Here is a 19,281-nt window from a genome sequence, read left to right as displayed (position 1 = left end):
CTGGTGCACTGCCTCCACCCCGGACTCAGAGAAGGCCACACCTTGGGCAGGACAGGATTCCTGATGTCAGCTTGTCAGATGGATGCTCTGCCACCACTCCCTCATGACAGAGGGAGTTAATGGGCCAACACAGGGCCCTTTGTTTTTATAAGAGAACAAGTGGTTCATGACAAAGAACAAAGTTTCCTTCTTTACGAGGCCATCCTTGGTGCTCCCTCTCCAAGCCCATTAAAGCCTAGTTATCTCACGCACAGCACTGCCACACAGGTACCGTTGCCACCGACAAGTTCATTTAGGAGGATTTATGGCCTGATTGTGCAGCTGTTGCCTTCTGAGTCAGTTTTAAGAGATTGTTACACAAGCAGTGTCATAATTTAGTCATGTTTTCATCTCACAACTGTACTGTAATTACTGCTGTTAACAGCAAATGGTAAACAGGAGCGCGAGGAGGGCCAGCCAAAGGGAGCGCTAAAACACTGTGGACCTAGCAAGGCAGAGGGAGGGACGACACATGGGACCCTGCCCCGCTCCCCGGGAAGACCAGCTCACCCAGCAGGCCCTCAGCTTGACTGCAGTGTGCCCCCGAGTGAGCCCCTGGCGGACACGAGGAGTGGGGTTCCGCCTGCTTCCCCAATTCCTACCTGGGCCTGGGGCACTGACGGGGCTGCCAGAGGCAGAACTTGACAGGACCCAGGATGGTTCTGGACTTGAGGGGCAGGGAGCTCCAGGTGGTGTGCCTCGGTGTAACAATGGATGCTCAAGCCACATGAGCTGTGGGTCTCCAAATGAGAGCCTGCTGCAGCACCTTCTCAGGCAGAAAATGAGGCGACCATAGAAGCAGCGCTGAACCTTACTTCCCCTGATGCACAGCTTCCCTCTTAGCTGTTGCCTGCAGGATTATTTATTGGCACAGAAAGACCCAATGGAGCAAATCTCTTGGAGGGCTTTGAGTCTTCTCCCACTGGCCATGGGGAGGACAAAAGTTAGATCTCACCACCCCAGCAGCCAAGTCCCACCCAATCCAAACTGCTTCCTCCTCACAGGCAGCAAAATGGGGAGCCTCGGGCCCCAACCAGAGCATGGAAGGGCTCAGTAAACCACAACCCAGATGTAGTACAAAGGTTAGAGACAGATGTAATCCAGGCAGGGTCCTTGGAGAAACCAGTTCCCAGCGCACAACCACAGCAACAATAATGTAATCCTGAGGGCCACTCCCACAGCAGCAGCAGCTCCCCATGCTCTGATTCTCCCCAGTGTATAGAGAAGCTAACTACCTCATCTGCAGCCACAAGGCCAAGCCTCCACCCAGATCTAATGAACCCCAAAGCCCTGGCTCCATCCCACATGCCATCTGGACCTGGCCTGGGGTTGCCAACAAGCAGCAGCTTCTCTCCCCAACCCCATGTCTGACTCTGAACCAGGGCAGCCCCCTAGCATGTTAAGGGACACGTGTCTTTGACCCCCAGGTCAGAGGAGGCATGGAGGTGACAGAAGAGGTGGGAAGATAGGCAGCAGGTGCAGCGCCTGGTGTCATCTATTCTTTGGGGAGGTCCCCTGGGCCTTCTCCCTGCAGCCCCAGCACTATTCACCCCACCCCACCCCCACCCCAGCTTGCTCAGAGCCACTGACCATGATTAGTGGGAGCTGATTAGGGAAAGGTCGGATGCTCTGCAGAATCCGGGGGCTAACAAGGCTGGAAGACTCGTTTCCAGATTGCCGGAGCTGCAGAGAAAAATTGAAGGTCTGGAGACAACAATCAATAAACATGAAGCCCTTCTAACAGAGGAGAATCATGAAGTGAAGAGGCATCAAAAGAGTGACCAGGAAAGCAGGCACAGACTGAGAAGGGGCAGGGCCAGAGTACAGCAGCCTGCTCAGGCCAAGGAACTGCCCGCCCCAGGCAGATAGAGGGGGAAAGCGGTGGCAGAGTCCCAACCCCATGTGCTCAGAAAGAGGTACCCGCTGGTACTGTTCCAACTCCCAGCTGCCTGGAGACCTCACTAAACTTTTAAACAGGCTCATGTTCCTTAGAGGCTTGGCCTTGGACCTGGGCTGCTGAGCTCAGGGCCTCTCTCCTGTGTGGCACTGGACAAGGGACACGACGTCTCTGTTTCTCATGGTCTCATTGGCAGAGTACCCACCGCTGGGTTACTCTGTACCAGACTCAAGCCTGGCACAGAGTGACCATGCTATAAACAGGAACTCTCACTCCCATTCTGCAAAGCAAAACTCAGACCTTAGGACACCACAAAATACCTACTGCAAAATACTTGTTTGAGGGTTCGAGAAGTGACCTGGGAGATGCACTTTGGATAACAAAATACTGGGACTTGTAAGACTGGTAGGACAGAGCTGGGGTTTATGAGAATACACAGAGGAGTCGAGGGTCTGAGGACAAATTACCCTCACTCACACCATACCTTGGACATGACTGGGAGGTGCCTCCAACCCTGCACTGGGTACCAAGCAAATGCCCTCCAACACCCAACCCTCTGGGACCTGGGACCAAGCTGGTGCCAGTATCTGCACACAGCACCCAGCACTTCTGCAGACAGCCATCACCCCTCACCAGCCTGTGCACAGGTCAGTCATCATATTGACATCTAAAAAGGTGCAACATGGGACTGACTCTCCCTAGCCAGCTGACAAAAGCAAAGCCAACTTTCCAGAAAATGGACAAGTACAAAACAGCGTATGTGGCTGATTCTGGAGGTCAGGGTTCAAGCCGTGTCAGCATCAATCCCAGGAAGGGGCCTGAGCCTCCCACCCCCAGGACTGAACCATTCAAGTGCTGCCCTCAGGTCAGTGAGTGCACACCTTGGCCCTGAAATCCAGACCCTCCTCAGAACTGGAGGACTACAGCTTCTCCCCCAGAAGCTAGCCCATACCTTCCCGGACTTTCACATTGGTGCTGGGTTTTTATGCCGGTATAATGCTCAGCCATTTTATGTGGGATTATGCACTGTGTGTACCAAAAAGCTCATAAAAAAGGAAAAAAATTGAATGAACATTGTTTTTAAAAGGCCCTTAAAAGGCTATAAAGTGCAGTGACTTTCATACCCTTGGGTTTTTTCCATCTTGTATTAGAGAGTTCCTCAATCAAAGCAGACTCTGGGCATAAGGAGGTGACAAGGAGGTAAGAAAAGTGGATTCCAAGGTCAGGGAGATGGGAAATTCTGGAGCAAACTGGCTCCCTGTGGGCACTGGCCAGCATGCTTAGGTCCTAAGCTTGTCTATCATGGGGTGGTCAGCCCTAAGACACAGCAAGGCTGCATCTCTGGGTGGGGTCTGGTTCTCAGGTCTGGGGGTGTGCAAAGCCACAGCCTCAGGCATGATAGCAACAGTGCCCACAACCCCTCAAGGCTAAGAGCGGCTTGCCTGAGGGCAGGGCCAGAGCAGGACCAGGGACTGAGGACCCAGTAACAGGACTCGACTGCCAAGTCTGCTGTGGCCAAGCCCCCAGCTTGGACCCCAGCCCTCTGGCATCCCTCTGGTCTGCACAGCTCATCAGGGCCTGCGACAGGTATGACAAAGGGAGAATTCTCTCTCTAGAAACTTTCTCCCCCTCAGATGGGACCAAGGTCCACAAAGGGAATTTATGTTGCATTCCTCGAAGCTAGAACAACAACATAGAGAGAAACGATGGAGAGCTGCACGAAGGGCTCTCAGGCAAACGTTAAAAATCATGTTTGCAAAGAATATTTAATGACTAGGGAGGGGAAAAGCTCACAATATGTTGTTAAGTGAACAAGTAAGCTACCAAAAATATGATCCCAGCTTTATGAAACAAAACAAACACATGTCTAGACAGCAGGGGGCTGGAAGGAAACAGTAGCGACTTCTGGGAGGTGAACTCTCAGGGTGACCCTCCTTTTCCCTCCAAATTCTTTTCTGTATTTCCTAAGTTCCCTACAATGATTATTTTTATAATGGAGATCAATTATGGTAAAATAAATTAAATATTTAAATAATATTCCTCCCCAAAGAAAATGCAGCCTTTTATCCCATTTGGTGCCAGAAATGCCTAAACAGCCTGATGTTACGTTTTCCTTTTCTATACAGTTGTCCCCACAGATGGCAAGCACCAGAGGGTGCACACAGCAGTGGGGATCCACTGGACAGAGGCTAGGCAGGTGGTTCAAGGGAACAACAAGGTGCTATAGGGGCAGGGGTAGGGGGAAGCCAGCCCAGACGAAGGTAATAAAACAGCCCTTCCCCATCACAGGGACCCTGGACTCTCTCAGGCTGACAGCAGGGGAGGAGGCCCTTCCCAGGATAGGGCGATCTCCACCCCAGCCACAGGATAGGGCAAGCCTGGGAAGGCCCAAGGAAGGCTCTGGAAAGGAGGAAGGAGAACAGTCCCCTACAAAGCCCCCAGACCCTAAAGGCCAGGAGGACACTAAGGTCCCCCAAGTGCTTACATCAGCCCTGGGCTTTGCACAAATTGTCCCTTTTGGCCTTTCTAACTGTCCCATGAGGTAAAGGTAGGTGCCTCTTAGGGTGCCTATTTCACAGACCAGAAAACTGATTTGTTCCTTCAACTGGAATCCACTGTGTCGTGTGTGTGCCAGGCCCCTACCAGGGATTTTCATGTATATCCCACTGAATCCTCACAACTACAATCCTCACAACACTGATACAAGGTATCCCCCTGCCACTTTGGGGGATAGATCCCAAAGTTTAGAGATGAGAAAGCCGGGCAGCCCAGGTGGCTCAGTGGTTTAGCACCACCTCCAGCCCAGGGCGTGATCCTGGAGACCCGGGATCAAGTCCCACGTTGGGCTCCCTGCATGGAGCCTGCTTCTCTGCCTCTTTCTCTCTCTCTCTGTTTCTCATGAATAAAATCTTTAAAAAGAGAGAGAGAGAGAGAGAGATGAGAAAGCCAAGGCTCAGAGAGGTTAAGTGACTTACTTAAAGGCACACAGTAAGATGAGCAAAGCTAGCATTCAATAATGGATGGATGGACTGATTGGCAGATGAGGCCCCTCTGATCCAGGTCCCAGCCCTGCAGGCAGCTGTCACACTCCTGTTTTCACTGTGTCTCCCAAGAACGTCCACTGCTTGACCACACAGAAAAGTGGGAACAAGCACATTTCCTTCCTCCCTGACCTTGTCCTTGGGCTCCATCAGGATTCCTGACCCCAAATCAGCTACAGAAATGATGTCTGCAACTCCCAGCCGACAGCCATAAGGAAAAACCAGGTGAAGATGGTTCTCTAGTCTGATCCTTCTGCTCCACGACAAAGTCCAGACCCTCCCTGAAGGAGGTTAACACAGGCCTCAGGGACACCACTGGACACCCCTGCTTGCTGGACAGCGCCATGGCAGGAAACCCCTCCCCCACCTAGAAGAGCTCTCATCCTACTTCTCCTCCTCTACTGTGATGACTTCTGGGACCCCCTTACAGCATGTGGCAGGACCTGCCCCTCTGACCCGCCCTGGTTGAGGGGATGGGCCAGGCGATGAGTTCAGTCTGTGAGCTTTGAGGTAGTACATCACTTCTGGCTGGAACATTTAATACCCAGGTTAAGACCCACGGCTCTGGCTTCCCCTCTTGCAGGGTGACCAACATGCTTGAAAGGGGGGCTGCTCCAGCAGCAGGTCCCTGAGTGGACCCAGTGAGCCCAGCCCTTGTCCAGCTGCAGTGATCCTGAGACAGGAGTGGCAAATCACCCACTGCCATTCCAAGTCACTGAGACTTGGAGACCAGTATTCCCACAGTATATCTTGATATGCAGTTTGGAGGAAACCTGGCTCAGAAGGCACTGGGTTCCTTTCTCACCAAAGTCCCAAAGCTCTCAGCCTTGGAATCCAAGGGAATACCTCACCATCTAAAATTTAAATATATAATATGAAACACCCCATCAAGATAGGAGGCTGCCAAGATGTCAAAGGAGCTGACAACCTCCACGGGTCCCAGGCTTCCCTTAGCAAAGTAGGCTTACATGCAAAGGGAGAGTATGGGAGGCAGTTTAGGAGCAGAAGGTCACTCCTTGCTCACTGCCTCCTTCCCAGGCTCTCGCAGCCAATACTAGCCCTGCCCTGGGGCAGAAGAGGCCCCTGCTCAGCATCCAAGAGGCAATGGCTGGTGGCTGAGCTGAGAGCCAGCTGGCAGAAAGGTCCAAGGACACATCCAGTTTTGGGCTTTGGGGGACCAACACAGGGCTTGGAGTCAGGCACACATAGATTCCAGTCCAGCTCAGCCACGTTTTTGCTGTCGGTCTCAGCTACTGAGTGGGGCAGGAGAGCACCAGCACCTATGCAGCTGGTTATGAGAACCAGAGGAGATGCATGGTACACTGCTGGCAATCACCACGTATCACTGCCCTTCCCTCTGTCACTTTCTTCTTGCATGGCCTTAGGGATAATTCCAAAATTCAGTGCCTCCTTTGGAAAAATGAGCTCAGACTAAGTGAGCTCTAAAATGAGAAAATGGAGGATGAGAAACAATCATATGCTAAAGGTCATACAGAGAGCCAAGGGTCTGACTCAACATCCAGGCTCTACTTACCCCAATAGCAGGGTCTGAGGTGCAGGCTGGCTGGGTGGGCTTCCTGGCCAGCAGCACCTCACCACACTACAGCAGCCATTGGCTTTGGCAAATCTGTCCCTGCCTTCAGGGAGTTTTGTAATCTGGGAGCAAAATGTTGGCCCTTGAAATAAAATAGGAAAGGAAAGCCACAATGAAGCAACCTCCTTATCCCAGAATTCTCACCCACAGCACCTTCCACGAGGTCTGTACAAAGGGGACCACCCTGCATATACCTGCCCCCGTGGCATCAGGCACTACCCTGAGCATCCAAATGGGATTACCTGTGATGTCTACAGAAGAGGCCTCAGCGCCACATGGGACCTGGTCCCAGCCCTGCCTGCTGGAAACACAGAGGTCCCAGTGGGTTCACAGACCCCCAAAACACCCTTGCCCACCTCCCCCAGGGTACAGACATCCAGGTGTGGGGCTGAAATGGGAATGATTTAACCCATCTCAGTTAATCATCAGTTCTAAAGATAGTCAGGGAGTGGATTAGTCACAGAGACTGGATTAGTCAGACTTCTCTCAGAAAAGGCAGGAGTTTGTATGAACAGGTCTCTGCTTTTCCTGCAAGATTATCCACTCTCTCAACAGCAGCTAAACCAAAGGGGCCAGGGGCAAGGGTGAGTCCCACAGCAAGACGCCACATCTCCAGGAGCAACAAAACCTGGCAAGGCTGGCCTTCTGGGGATCGTGCTTTTTCCATGTTTGTTTCCCTTTAATGAATTTCCTTAATCATCTCGGGTCTACTGGTGCAGGGACAGCAGGTACAATTTCTAGGGTCAAGCCCCTGGGTTTGAGGGGATATCCTGCTATTTACGAGCTGCATGCACAGAGCCACTCTCTTAACCCCAGTAACCATCAGTGTTCAGAGCAATAGCAAAGGGATAGTGAGACTGAGTGAGGATTAAATAGGATATTGTATGTGAAGTGTTCAGCATAGCATCTGGCATATAGAAGATATTCACTCCACATGACATCCCACCCCATCCGTCCCACACTAACATTTCCAAGAGGCCAGGCAAGCCACCCGAGCTCTGTGAGTACCAGCTCCTTATTCGTACAACGGGGACACTAAGACCAGGGAGGATGAAGTGAGATACTGGAAGAGGAAGACTTCAGTAGAATGTACAAATGTTATAGCAGCTTCCATTTTGCTGACTTGCCTATACAGGCACCTATATGGGGTACCCAGTACACAGAGAGAAGCTCAGTCCTGCTTGTCAGATCTGCAGAGCTTGCTATTAAATCCTCTGAATGTCACCAACCCAGTTGGCTTTGGTCTGTCTCCAAGTGCCCACCATATATAGAGATAGTACAATGAGAGGAGAAAGGACTCTAACAAGTAAACTGTAGGTAGCAGTTCTGGCCTGGGACCACAGCTCTATCACTTGCCAGATGCATAACCTCAATTTACTTCATCTCTCTATAGCCTCAGTTTGCCTATCTGTGAAATGGTAATAAACTTTCTAAATATTATAGTCCAATGATGTGAGCATTAATTAAAATTCATTTAGTCCTGAGGCGCCTGGATGGCTTAGTCAGTTGAGTGTCTGACTCTTGATTTTGGCCTGGTCATGATCTCAGGGTCATGATCTGAGAGTCATGAGACTGAACTCTACATCAAGCTCTGAGCTCAAAACAGAGTCTGCTTGCCTCTCTCCCTCTGCTTCTCCCCCCAAGCTTGCTTGCTTTCTCTCTCTCAAATAAATAAATAAAACATTTTTGTAAAATAAAGTAAAATAAAATTCATTTATTCCTTCCATTCAACTTTGTACTTGAGATTCTAGCCAGAGAAGTTAGGCAAGAAAATAAAAGGCATCCAGATTAGAAAGTAAGAAGTAAAAGTATCTCTATCTGAGGATGAGATGATCTTAAATATAGAAAATCCTAAGGAATCCACAAACAGGGGAGGGAAAAAAAAGCTATTAGAACTAATAAACAACGTTGTCAAGTTGCAGGATACAACATCAGTATACAAGAATTAATTTGTTTCTATACACTCATAATGACCAAGTCCAAAAATGGAATTTTTAAAAATTCCATTTATAATAGTATCAGAAAGGATAAAATACTTAGGAATAAATTCAACAAAAGTAGCACAAAACTTATACTCTGAAAACTATAAAACATTGTTGAAAGAAACTAAAGAAGATTTAAATAAACAGAAAGACATCTATGCTTATGGATCAGAAGACTTAACAGTGTTAAGGTGACACTATTCTCCCAAACTAATCTACAAATTCAACACAATCTGTATCAAAATTCCAACTGGCTTCTTTGCAGAAATTGACAAGCTGATTCTAAAATTCATATGGAAATACAAAGGATCTAGAATAGCCAAGACGATCTTGAAAAAGAATGAAGTTGGAAGTCTCATGCTTTCCAATTTGGAAATTTACTACAAAGCTATAGTAAGTGAGGCAGTGTGGTACTGGCATAAAGATAGATATATAGATCAATGGAATAGAACAAAGAGTGCAGAAACAAACCCTCTCATTTATGGTCAGTTGACTTTCAACAAGGGTGCCAAGATCATTCAAAGAGGAAACAATAGTCTTTTCAACAAATAATACTCAGACAAATGGATAGCCACAAAAGAATGAAGTTGGACTCCTACCTCACACCATATACAAAAATAACTCAAAATGGATCAAACACCTGAATGTAATAAAGGACAGATAAGTTAGTTCAAAAATGGGCAGAACATCTCAATAGACATTTCTCCAAAAAAAAAAAAAAAAGATAATCAAATGTATGCTCTACAAATACGCAAATGGAAGATTTTCAAAATCATTGGTCATCAGGGAAATTCAAATAAAAAACCACAGTGAAGGGATCCCTGGGTGGCTCAGCAGTTGAGCATCTGCCTTTAGCTCAGGGCATGATCCTGGAGTCCCGGGATCGAGTCCCACACCGGGCTCCCTGCATGGAGCCTGCTTCTTCCACTGCCTGTGCCTCTGTGTGTGTGTGTGCCTCTCACGAATAAATAAATAAAATCTAAAATAAAAAACCCACAGTGAGATACCACCTATAACCCCATAGGATGGCTATAATCAAAAAGAAAGATAACACTGGTAAGGATGTGGAGAAATTGGAATTCTCATATACAGCTGGCAGGAATGTAAAATAGTGCAGCCACTTTGTAAAACAATCTGGAAGTTTCCCAAAAGGTTAAACACAGAGTTACCACATGACCCAGCAATTCCACTCCCAGCTATATATCCAAGAGAAATGAAAACATATGTCCACACAAAAAATGACTTGTATGAATGGTTACAGCAGCATTATTCATAATAGTCAAAAAGTGGAGACAACCCAAACATCCATCAACTGATGTCTAGATAAAATAGGATCTATCCATGCAATGGAATATTATCCAGAAATAGAAAAGAAGGAAGCACTAATACATGCCACAACATGGATGAACCTTGAAAACATTACACTAAGAGAAAAGAAGCAAGTCACAGAAGTCCATATGGTATATGACTCCATTTATATAAAATGTTAGAATAGAACACAGATAGAACATAGGGCTGGGGGGTTGGGGAGTGACAGCTAAAGGGTTTCTTTGGAGGGTAATGAAAGTCTCCAAATACTCATGCTGATGGCTATATAACTCTGGGAATATGGTAAGAAACTACAGAACTATGTACTTCAATGGGTGAGTCATGTGCCATATGAATTATATCACAATAAAGCTGTTACCAAAAAAAAAAAAAGAAGAAGAAAAATTATGTATTCATTCAACAAGTAGTTATTGAGTACCTATGATGTACCAAGCTCTGCTCTAAGTGCTCAGGAAACTTCAATGCGCAAAACAGAAAGGATTTCTGCCCTCTGACAGTAGGAGGAAGATAAGAAACATAATAAAAAGGTAAATTACATAGTATGGTAGATGGTGATAAGTGCTATTTTTATGCAGGCCAGGAGGATATGAAGGACAGAGGAGGGGTATATGACGTAACAAGTGATCAGGGCGGGTGTATCATTGGAACAGAGACTTGAAGGAGATGATAGAGGAAGCCAAAAGGCTCTCAGGAAAGAGTGTCCCAGGCAGAGGGCACAGAGGGACAGCCCGTGCCTGGGCCACAGGGCAGGAGTGAGCCCTCCTTTCTTCTGGGGAAGAAAGGAGAGCTCAGTGTGGCTGCAGAGCAGCCTGGGGTTGAGAACAAGAAAAGAGACAGGCTGGACAGGTCCTCATGCGCCATCATATGGGCGTGGGCTTCTCAGCAAGAACTGGAAGGCCACAAGTAAGCAGAGGACTGTCATGGTCTGATTTGTTTAAAAAGAATTGCTCTGTATCTGTATACCATGCTCACAGAGCATTATTCCACCAGTGTCCATCAATGGATAAACAAAATGTGGTAGCTCCATAAATGGAATGTATTTCGGCTTCAAAAGGAAAGAAATGCTGATATCTGCTATGATATGGATGAACACTGAGGATACGATTATGCTCAGTGATATAAGCCAGTCACAAAAAAGACAAATTCTATGTATATGATTCTACTTATATGATGAATGGAGAGAGCAATCAAACTCAGAGACAGAAAGTAGTACAGTGGGCGCCAGGGGCTGGGAGAGGGGAAAGGAACTTCGTGTTTAATGGGTGCACAGCTTTAGTTCTGCAAGACGAAAATGTTCTGAAGATAGATGGTGGGATGGTTGCACAGCAATGTGAACACGCTTAATGCCACCGAACTGTACACTTAAAATGGTAATTTTTACATTACACGTATTTTACCAGAGTGCTTTTAAATTAAAAAAAGAAAGAAAGAAAAAATCAGTCTGGCTGCTGAGTGGAGAGGAGTCCGAAGGGAGGCAAAAGTGGGAAATGAGTCAGGAGCTAAAGGCCATTAGTGGTGTCCACACGTGTTTCTGGCACAGGACAGGTCCCATTGCCCTGCCCTCCGGAAGTAGGTGTCACCGGTGTCTGATGCCCCCTAGCCTCTTCCCTCTCCAACTCGGGAGCAGCAACATCTCAGAGTATAGCAGCCCAGAGGGAGTCCACAGGAAAGAAGGAAACCAAAGCTGAGCCCTGAGGCCTCCAGAGGAGACTGAGAAGCAGCCGCCACCACAGTGAGAGGAAACCTGCTAGCCAGGCAGACTGTTCCAGGGAGGAGGAGGGAAATTAGCTGTGTCCAATAATCTGGTGGGTCACATGACATGAGGACGAACCACTGCACGGCTATGGGCTAGTCACTGTGACCTTGATAAGGAGTAATACCTGCAGAGTGATCAGCACATTGCCCAGCACACTGAGGGCCTCCACAGAAATGACCAGAAGATGGGAGGCCTGGGTACCCCTGCATTAACATTCTCAGCCCACCGCGAGGTACCATCCCAGACCCGGCCAGCACAAAGCAGGCTGCCCAGGTGTGTCCTGGCAGCATCTCTGGTGTGGTCTGGCCCATGGGCATGACTCTGGGTCAGGGTGTGCTCGAGACCACCCAGCTGAAGTCCATGTCCCAGCACACACAGACCCTGCCCAGGGCAGCCCCACACAAGGTGAGCATACTGGTGAAGAAGGGTGGCCATTGGGTTACTCACTCCCTTCTCTGCTGGTTCCACGAAGAGCCCGTGGTTTCAATGCTGCCGTTTATCCACCAGCCAAATGAAGAGGAATATTTTACAAAATTGCAATACCGCATGAAATTGCTAAGTACATATATAAGGCTAATGTCACTGTAATATTAAAATACTAAATTCATTTATATACTTTTTATTTAAATTGCTGGGGCAACTTGCCAAAACTGATTAAAAATTCTGAACAGGGTGGATTGTGTGGGCCAATTTTGAAACAGGGTGTAAGCACTGCAAACAGCACTGTAATATGCAGAAGACCATTTGTAAAATGAGTTTCGTCAAAACAAAACAGGTGAACAGAGAATCAGGGCATAGAGGGAGGCTTTTGTCAGCCATTGAGTCACACACTGAACCATGTGGATGAGGCCCCTCAGGAGGGCAGCACAGCCCTACCCACACTCTGGGGCCAGGGAGGCCGGCTTCTGTCCTCCCTCATTCACAGGCATCCCGCTTTTTCAGGCTCTTTGGTGGTAGGAATTAATCACAACACATGCCTCCCACCTCTCCTGGAGTCTTGGGAAAGGGCCCTGGCCACACCTGGAGTGGCCACACCTGGCTTCTGGTCTAGGCACTGCCTGGCTGGGCAAGGTTACAGAGAGGTGTGATTCCCCCCATGCTGCTCACACCATCCAGGGATCACCCACAGATCTCTCTGAGCATCTGATCACTGCTTTCAACCTGAGCTCTGTGGGCCTGTAGGGCTGCCCAGAGGCACTGGGCCACTAACACCATAGGAGTGACTCTCAGCCCATGAGAGACAGGAGCTAGTGCATCGATGCCCTGCTTTGTCATCCCCCTCTGCGCTGTGCTCCCACATCTCTGAGCCCATGGTGCTAACTGCTGACTGACACCCCCCCACCTTCCAAAAGGCACCATATCTGGGCCTCAGGGTCAGCTTCTGGGGGAACCACATGAGGACACCGATCCCTGCACTCTCCAGGTCATGGCTTCCCCATATGGAATGGACACCAGCATCTGGTCCTGGAGGGACTGGGGTCAGGAAAGAGCTACTGGAAAGCTGGGCACACATGTACTCCCAGAGGGCCTGAGGGCTATGTACTCCGAGAGGGCCTGGGGGCTGCTAGGCCTCTTTCTTGTGGGGACACCATAGCCTCCCAAAGGTGTCCTGTGGCTTCATATACACTGGGCACTGCCAATGAATAACTGAAGCTGGCTTGGGAGGAGCTGCTGGGAGACCCCATTGAGCTGTGAGACACCCCCTGGGAGGATGTACTCAGAGAAGCAGTGGCAGATGGAGGCAAGAGAAGGTTCTGGAACTCTCCTGCCCTGCACTTACTGGCCCTGTGGACCCTGCCACAGGAGAATAAAACAAACCACGCCCACTTGTCAGGATGCCCCACAGACACCATGGGCAGGCAGGGCTGAGGACAGTGACTGACAAGGAAACAAAGCCCATAGTGACACTTGCAGAGTAGATCTGCTGTGCCCTTCTCTGTCCTCCCTGCCATGATCCACAGCACACCATCAAACCCCTGATTTCCACTGCCTCTGGAGACCTTGGATTGTTACTCATTTTGGACCCTTGGTTGCCCAGAAAGCCCCTCCCTTCTTTATACTGAGTGATTTGCAGCCCCTAGCCCAGCACCAGCCCCAAGCAGGCCTCCATCCCCCCTCTGGCTAGACTGTCAAAGGTCCCACACAAACATAAGTGAATGTACCAGGATGCTTGGCACTAGCCAAGTGGCCAAGGCAGGGCCATTCCTTGCCCTAGAGGAGCTCACAGTTTAGGGGAGCAGACATTTCTTCATCCATCCATCCATCAAATAAATATTTGTTGCACACCTGCTACATGCTATGCACCATTCTGGCTGCCAAAGACACCGGAATGAGCAGATGAACTCCCTGATCTCCTGGAGCTCAAGTGGGAGTGAGGAGACAAGTACTAAGAAAAACCCTCAGAGAGTAAGCGAGGGCCAAGGTTTGAAAAGAAAACCTTGTGATGTGATCAAGAGTGCCCAGGGTTACCTCGGTCTGGAGCAGGGAAGAAAGGCTTCCCTGAGGGGAAGGCCCCGTTATGGTATGTCCAGCGACAGAGAATCAGAGGGTCCTGGACAGCAGAAGGCCAGGCAGTTAGGACTCGCCTCCAGGACTGGGGCTGAAAGGGGCCAGGCACTGCCCCAGGAGGGGGGCTAGCTCCGGATTCCATGCAGGGGGCGGTGCCAGGTCCTGAGCCCAGCCTGTGAGCGGGGATGTCAGCTCTGACACCCCTCCACACATCACCATGGTGATTCCCTTCCATTGGAAAACAATCGTGTTTATTTTCTCTTCTACGTTCTGGACTAAGGCCATATGATAATTACAAAACGCACAACCCATAATGTGTTCTAAACTGTCTCTGCATACTCTGTGGTTTTGGAATAATACATAAAATGCTTAATAAAAATTAATGTGGAAAGGAGAGTCATGAGCCTCACTCAGAAATAAAATCGGTATTAATTTCTTTGCCCATGGTTACCCTGATAAGCTAGTCACGATGTGTCTCGTCTCCTCGACCTTTGATACGACGCACATGGGAGACACCTGCTCCTATGACAGTAACCTCAAGTTCTGATGGCCCCAGGGTCTGGTAATGACATGCGCGGAACATGTTGGACAGCCACCATAGCTCCCTGGCATGCAGGAGACACACAACAACTATTTGCTGAAAGCTATTCGCCAAGAGACTCGGAGCAGGTGGGCCCTGTGCTCGTGGAGAGCCAGGGTAAGCCCCGGGTTCCTGCTCTGAGTGCAGAGCTGTGGCAGCAGAGGAGGGTACAGCAGGTAGCCGCACCCTGTCGTGTGTCTACGCAGCTCAGCCATGGATATGAAGACACACACTCTGCCAGCCTGCACTACTACAGTCAAGCATCAAACCTTGAGCCCCTGTGGGCCACTAGGTGCCAGAGGAGGGCACGAATGACCAGAAATATAAAGATCAGGGCTGCACTGCTTGTGAGGGGCTGCGAGTGATCACTTAGGAGACTTGGGAGGACACCGTGGTTGAGCCCAAGGCCCACCAGCAAGGTCTCCAAGGACCCCACCCCAACACTCCAGCGGCAGAGGCCCCCGTGCTGCCAGGATGGAGCAGAGGCCGCAGCTCCCCTGAGCCATCCCACTGCCAGCTGTGACTCTGCCCTGGTCCTACAGACCCAGGCCCCACAGCACCACCTCTGGGTCCCCACACAGCTCTGGCTCGTCTCAGGAACCCTGGTTCCCAGAGCTGAGAGAGTCAACTACTCAGAAAAAGGAATCCTTAGGTGTTAGTCTTCAAACTCGAGACTGCTGACGTCCTCAAACTGTTTTCTTGACAAGAACAGAGTTGGCTTTCTCATCCCTTCCTTTACCCTACAAAATTAAATATATCCATTATACATTTTATGTTTGTCATATATGTATTTAAATTTCCTAACTGAAAAGGTATGATTGAGCTCCAGGGCCTGGTTTCAGGTCCCAGCTCCACCACTTCTCTGAGCTTCAGTTTCCTCATCTGTAAACTAGGCATAATAGTATCTGCCCCGTGGGATTTAAAGAGAGGATGAATGTAAGACTTAGCCAAGGGCCTGGTGCATGACACGTGGTGCTGTGATGATGAATGTGGCCATGCCATCATGGGGGCCATGGCAGGGGTGCTGAGGATGGACTCCTCTCGCTGGTTTACAGGCAGAATCTTGCAGGAGCACTCTGCTCACCGCCCCAAGCCATAAGCCAGAGATCTCCTTTCTCCCCCAAGCCTCAGGTCCTGCAGGCTCAGCAGATGCAATCTTGCATCCTTATTCATCAAAGAGAAGGTCAGAGGAAATGAGCCCCTCCCTGTGCCAGCTCACATTCACAGAAACCTCATCCCCTCCTGCCCCATCCACAAGCATCTGCCTCCGGCCACCGGCACCACCAGGCACCTTCAGAAACACTCAGCATCATCTCTCCTTCTATCCCAACTGCTAAGCCAGTTATTGTGTTTTACTTTCAGTGGAAATTCCATCACTTTGTACTAAATCCCACTATATACAAAATATTGAGTGGCTTCTACTGATAAGAAGAGATAGAGCAGGAAAATTGCCACATTAGATACTATTATCTGGGCTATTTTTGTTGAAAACTGCATCATCTTAGGCACGGGCTAATGGCACAGACTCCCAACGGCCAAGGTAGACTTTCTATGGCCTTCACTCCACGAAATCCAATGCTCTCTACCAAGTCAGAGTGCTGCGGCTCTGTCCAGGGTTTTGCTTTTCAGAAGGTTTCAATACAAGACAAGCAAGACGGCAGTGCTGTGGGGTCACCCTCTAGGCTCAGGCTCATCACCCCAAGCGACTAGACCTCTCCTGGCCACAGGCCGCAAGAACACAGGGGCTTCCATCCCATGCCCACCAGCCCTCCAGCCGGGCCTCTCAGGTCTGTGGGATCCCCATGTGGTGACAGAGAAGGACCAGGGAGGGGCTCCCTAGCTCTCTAGGGCTCCTCCTCTCTGAGATGCAACCAACAGTGATCTCTGCGCCTAGAGCAGAAACAGGAGCATCCGCCGTCAGGTGGCACTTTACAATCCAGGAAGGAAAATAATTCATTTCGGCTCGGAAAGGCCATGGAAAAGTTTACTTCTTGCAAATGTTTTCTTTACAAAAGCCAAATCCCAAAGCTAATATGATGTGGGGCGGATTAGACAATTAAAGCAGGCACACGGAATACAAATCTGCATTTGTTCAGCTGGGTCTACAGGAGATCGCCATTCCCTTCCTCCCACAAGTCAATTTACTCAGAGAGAGCAGCCTTCGCTCTAGATAAGCACATTGACTTTAAAATAAAGTGTGTGCCAACAGCTGCAGCCCTGCGACTGGAGCAGGCAGAGATGTGGCATGGAATGATAATTAAATATATTTTCATCATCCGTCATTTTTTTGCTGCAGGTGCCAGGGTAATAAATCTGGACTCGCCTCTTTTGTCAGCTGGCAGTGAACACATTTGAACGTGAAATCTCCCGGGAGAAATTAAGAGTCACTTGGCCTTGTAAAGGAGAAAGGGTTTTACTTCCAAACTGCCAAGTGGGGAGCTCACAGCTGATTGGTTTCATAATACTTTATTATTTGACAATATATATGCCTCGGGTTGTATTTCAGAGTACCACACCTACGGGATAACCAGTGCTCCAGGAGATTTGTCATCAAATTCTAGAATAAAAACTTATTTGGGGAGATTTTCACCACTATTTCTTTTTATGAATCCCAAATTTAACGTATTATTGACTAGGTATATTCCCGTATTTTAAAACTTTTCTCCCATTCTTGAAATTCCCCAACAGCTTTCCCCTCACCGCCACCCCCTGTAACCCATTGCAGGGAAAGCTGTTGCCTTTGCTGCCTGTCATTGGGAGTTAAGTGCTTTCGACTGGCCTAAGGAGTTTGCTTGACTTTTTATTTTGACAGTTTCACAGCTCCTTCTCTCCAGGGGCAGGCTCTAGTGAACAGTCCTCAGAAAAGCCCACTGAAATGGCACATCAGAGCTTCTTCAGGAGCTTTCCTTCCTCTCCAACAACACATCCTCTGCAAAATGCCTTCACTGGAAAGCAGGTGTGGGGGAAGCCAAGGCACCTGCTATGGGGCCTCAGACAGCCCCTGCCAGTCACAAACCAGCCCCGGGAGGAAGTGAGGAACTCCACGGCACATACTAACAGGCAGGAGCACACAGTGACACATGACCAGCCCAGGCAGGGCCACAGTTCATAAGTCTTCTTCTCTTTCCTTCTCAAAGGAACATTCTGGAAAGGAAAGCCCTGCCTAGCCCACTACCAGAGTTACCTGAGGCTCCACACAAGGTCAACATGCATTCATACCTATAGAACCTCAAGTGCTAACACTTAAGGCAGATGACAGGGTCAGATTAAAGAAAAGGAGATCCACTTGTACTTTCCCAAAAGGACTGGCAGTTTCCTTGCCAAGCCTTGATCTAGGACTACGAGCAATGGAAACTTCCACAAGCATGTTTGAATTTGTCAGCTCTGCATTCCTCAGCAGGGACCTGGGCTCGGCCAAAAAAAAAAAAAAATCAAATCCTGACCCCCTAAGGTCAATGCACAGTGTCTCTGATTATAAAGAGTAACATCCTCTCCTTCTACTGACTACAAGTGCCTGCCTATCCAGCCACTCACTTGACCACACAGCTGCCCAGTGTGGGGCACTGCCAGGTGACAACTCCAGAATAGAGAACCCACAGAGAATACAATCTGAGGCTCGATCCTCATAACAATCCCAGCAGGCCTTTGTTTCAGAAACTGGTGAGCCAATTCTAAAATCCATATGGGAATGCAAAGGACCTAGAGTATCCAAAACGACCTGAAAGAGAAGAATGCAGTTGGAGAGCTAATTCTACTTTGATTCAAAAGGTTTCAAGACTTGTTTGTTTGTTTTTTTTCTAAGACTTATTATAAAGCTATAGTAGTCAAGAGACTGTGGCACTGGCATAGAGATACATGACCAGATCAACAAAATAGAACAGAGTCCAGAAATAGACCTGTGTGTATATACAGACAAATGATTTTTACAAAGCAGCAAATGGCAATTCAGTGAAGAAAGGGGGAGGCGTTTTAACAAACAGTGCCAGAATAGCCATCTACATGCAACAAAAAAAAAACTAAAGTGGGCTTCATCCCTTACCTTACACCATATACAAAAATTAACTCAAAATGGGCTGCATACCTAAGTTTGAAAGCTGTAATACTTTTGAGAAAAAAAAAACATAAGAGAAAATATTTATGACTCTGGGTAAGGCAGAGACATGATACCAAAAGCACATCTTGAAAAGCAAAAATATCAATAAATAGTACTTCATCAAAATTAACTTCAGTTCCTCAGAAGATACTGCAAACAGAATGAACAGAGAAGCCCCAGACTGGAAGAAATCTCTGTAAAACATTTGTCTGCTAAAGAACTACATACATAAAGAACTCTCAAAACTCAAGAAGAAGAACACGTATAACTCAATTTTTTTTTACATGGACAAAAGATTTGAATAGACATTTCACCAGGAAAATACAGGAGTGGCCAATAAGTACATGAACATTGTTAGTCATAAGTGAAATGCAAATTAAAACCATAACCAGATGTGACCACATACCTGGTAGAAGGCTAAAATTAAAATGAATAATCACACAAAGCGCTGGGGAGGATAAG

At 48.4% G+C, this 19,281-nt stretch overlaps 1 protein-coding gene across 1 annotated transcript in view; it reads right to left on the bottom strand.

The window, feature by feature from the left end:
- CAMTA1 (calmodulin binding transcription activator 1) overlaps positions 1-19,281 on the bottom strand; it is an 849,138-nt gene that overhangs the window by 695,547 nt on the left and 134,310 nt on the right.

Source organism: Canis lupus, chromosome 5 (assembly GCF_003254725.2).
Source record: "Canis lupus dingo isolate Sandy chromosome 5, ASM325472v2, whole genome shotgun sequence".
Classification (NCBI taxonomy): Eukaryota; Metazoa; Chordata; class Mammalia; order Carnivora; family Canidae; genus Canis; species Canis lupus.
This window is presented reverse-complemented; position numbering and strand designations above follow the sequence as displayed.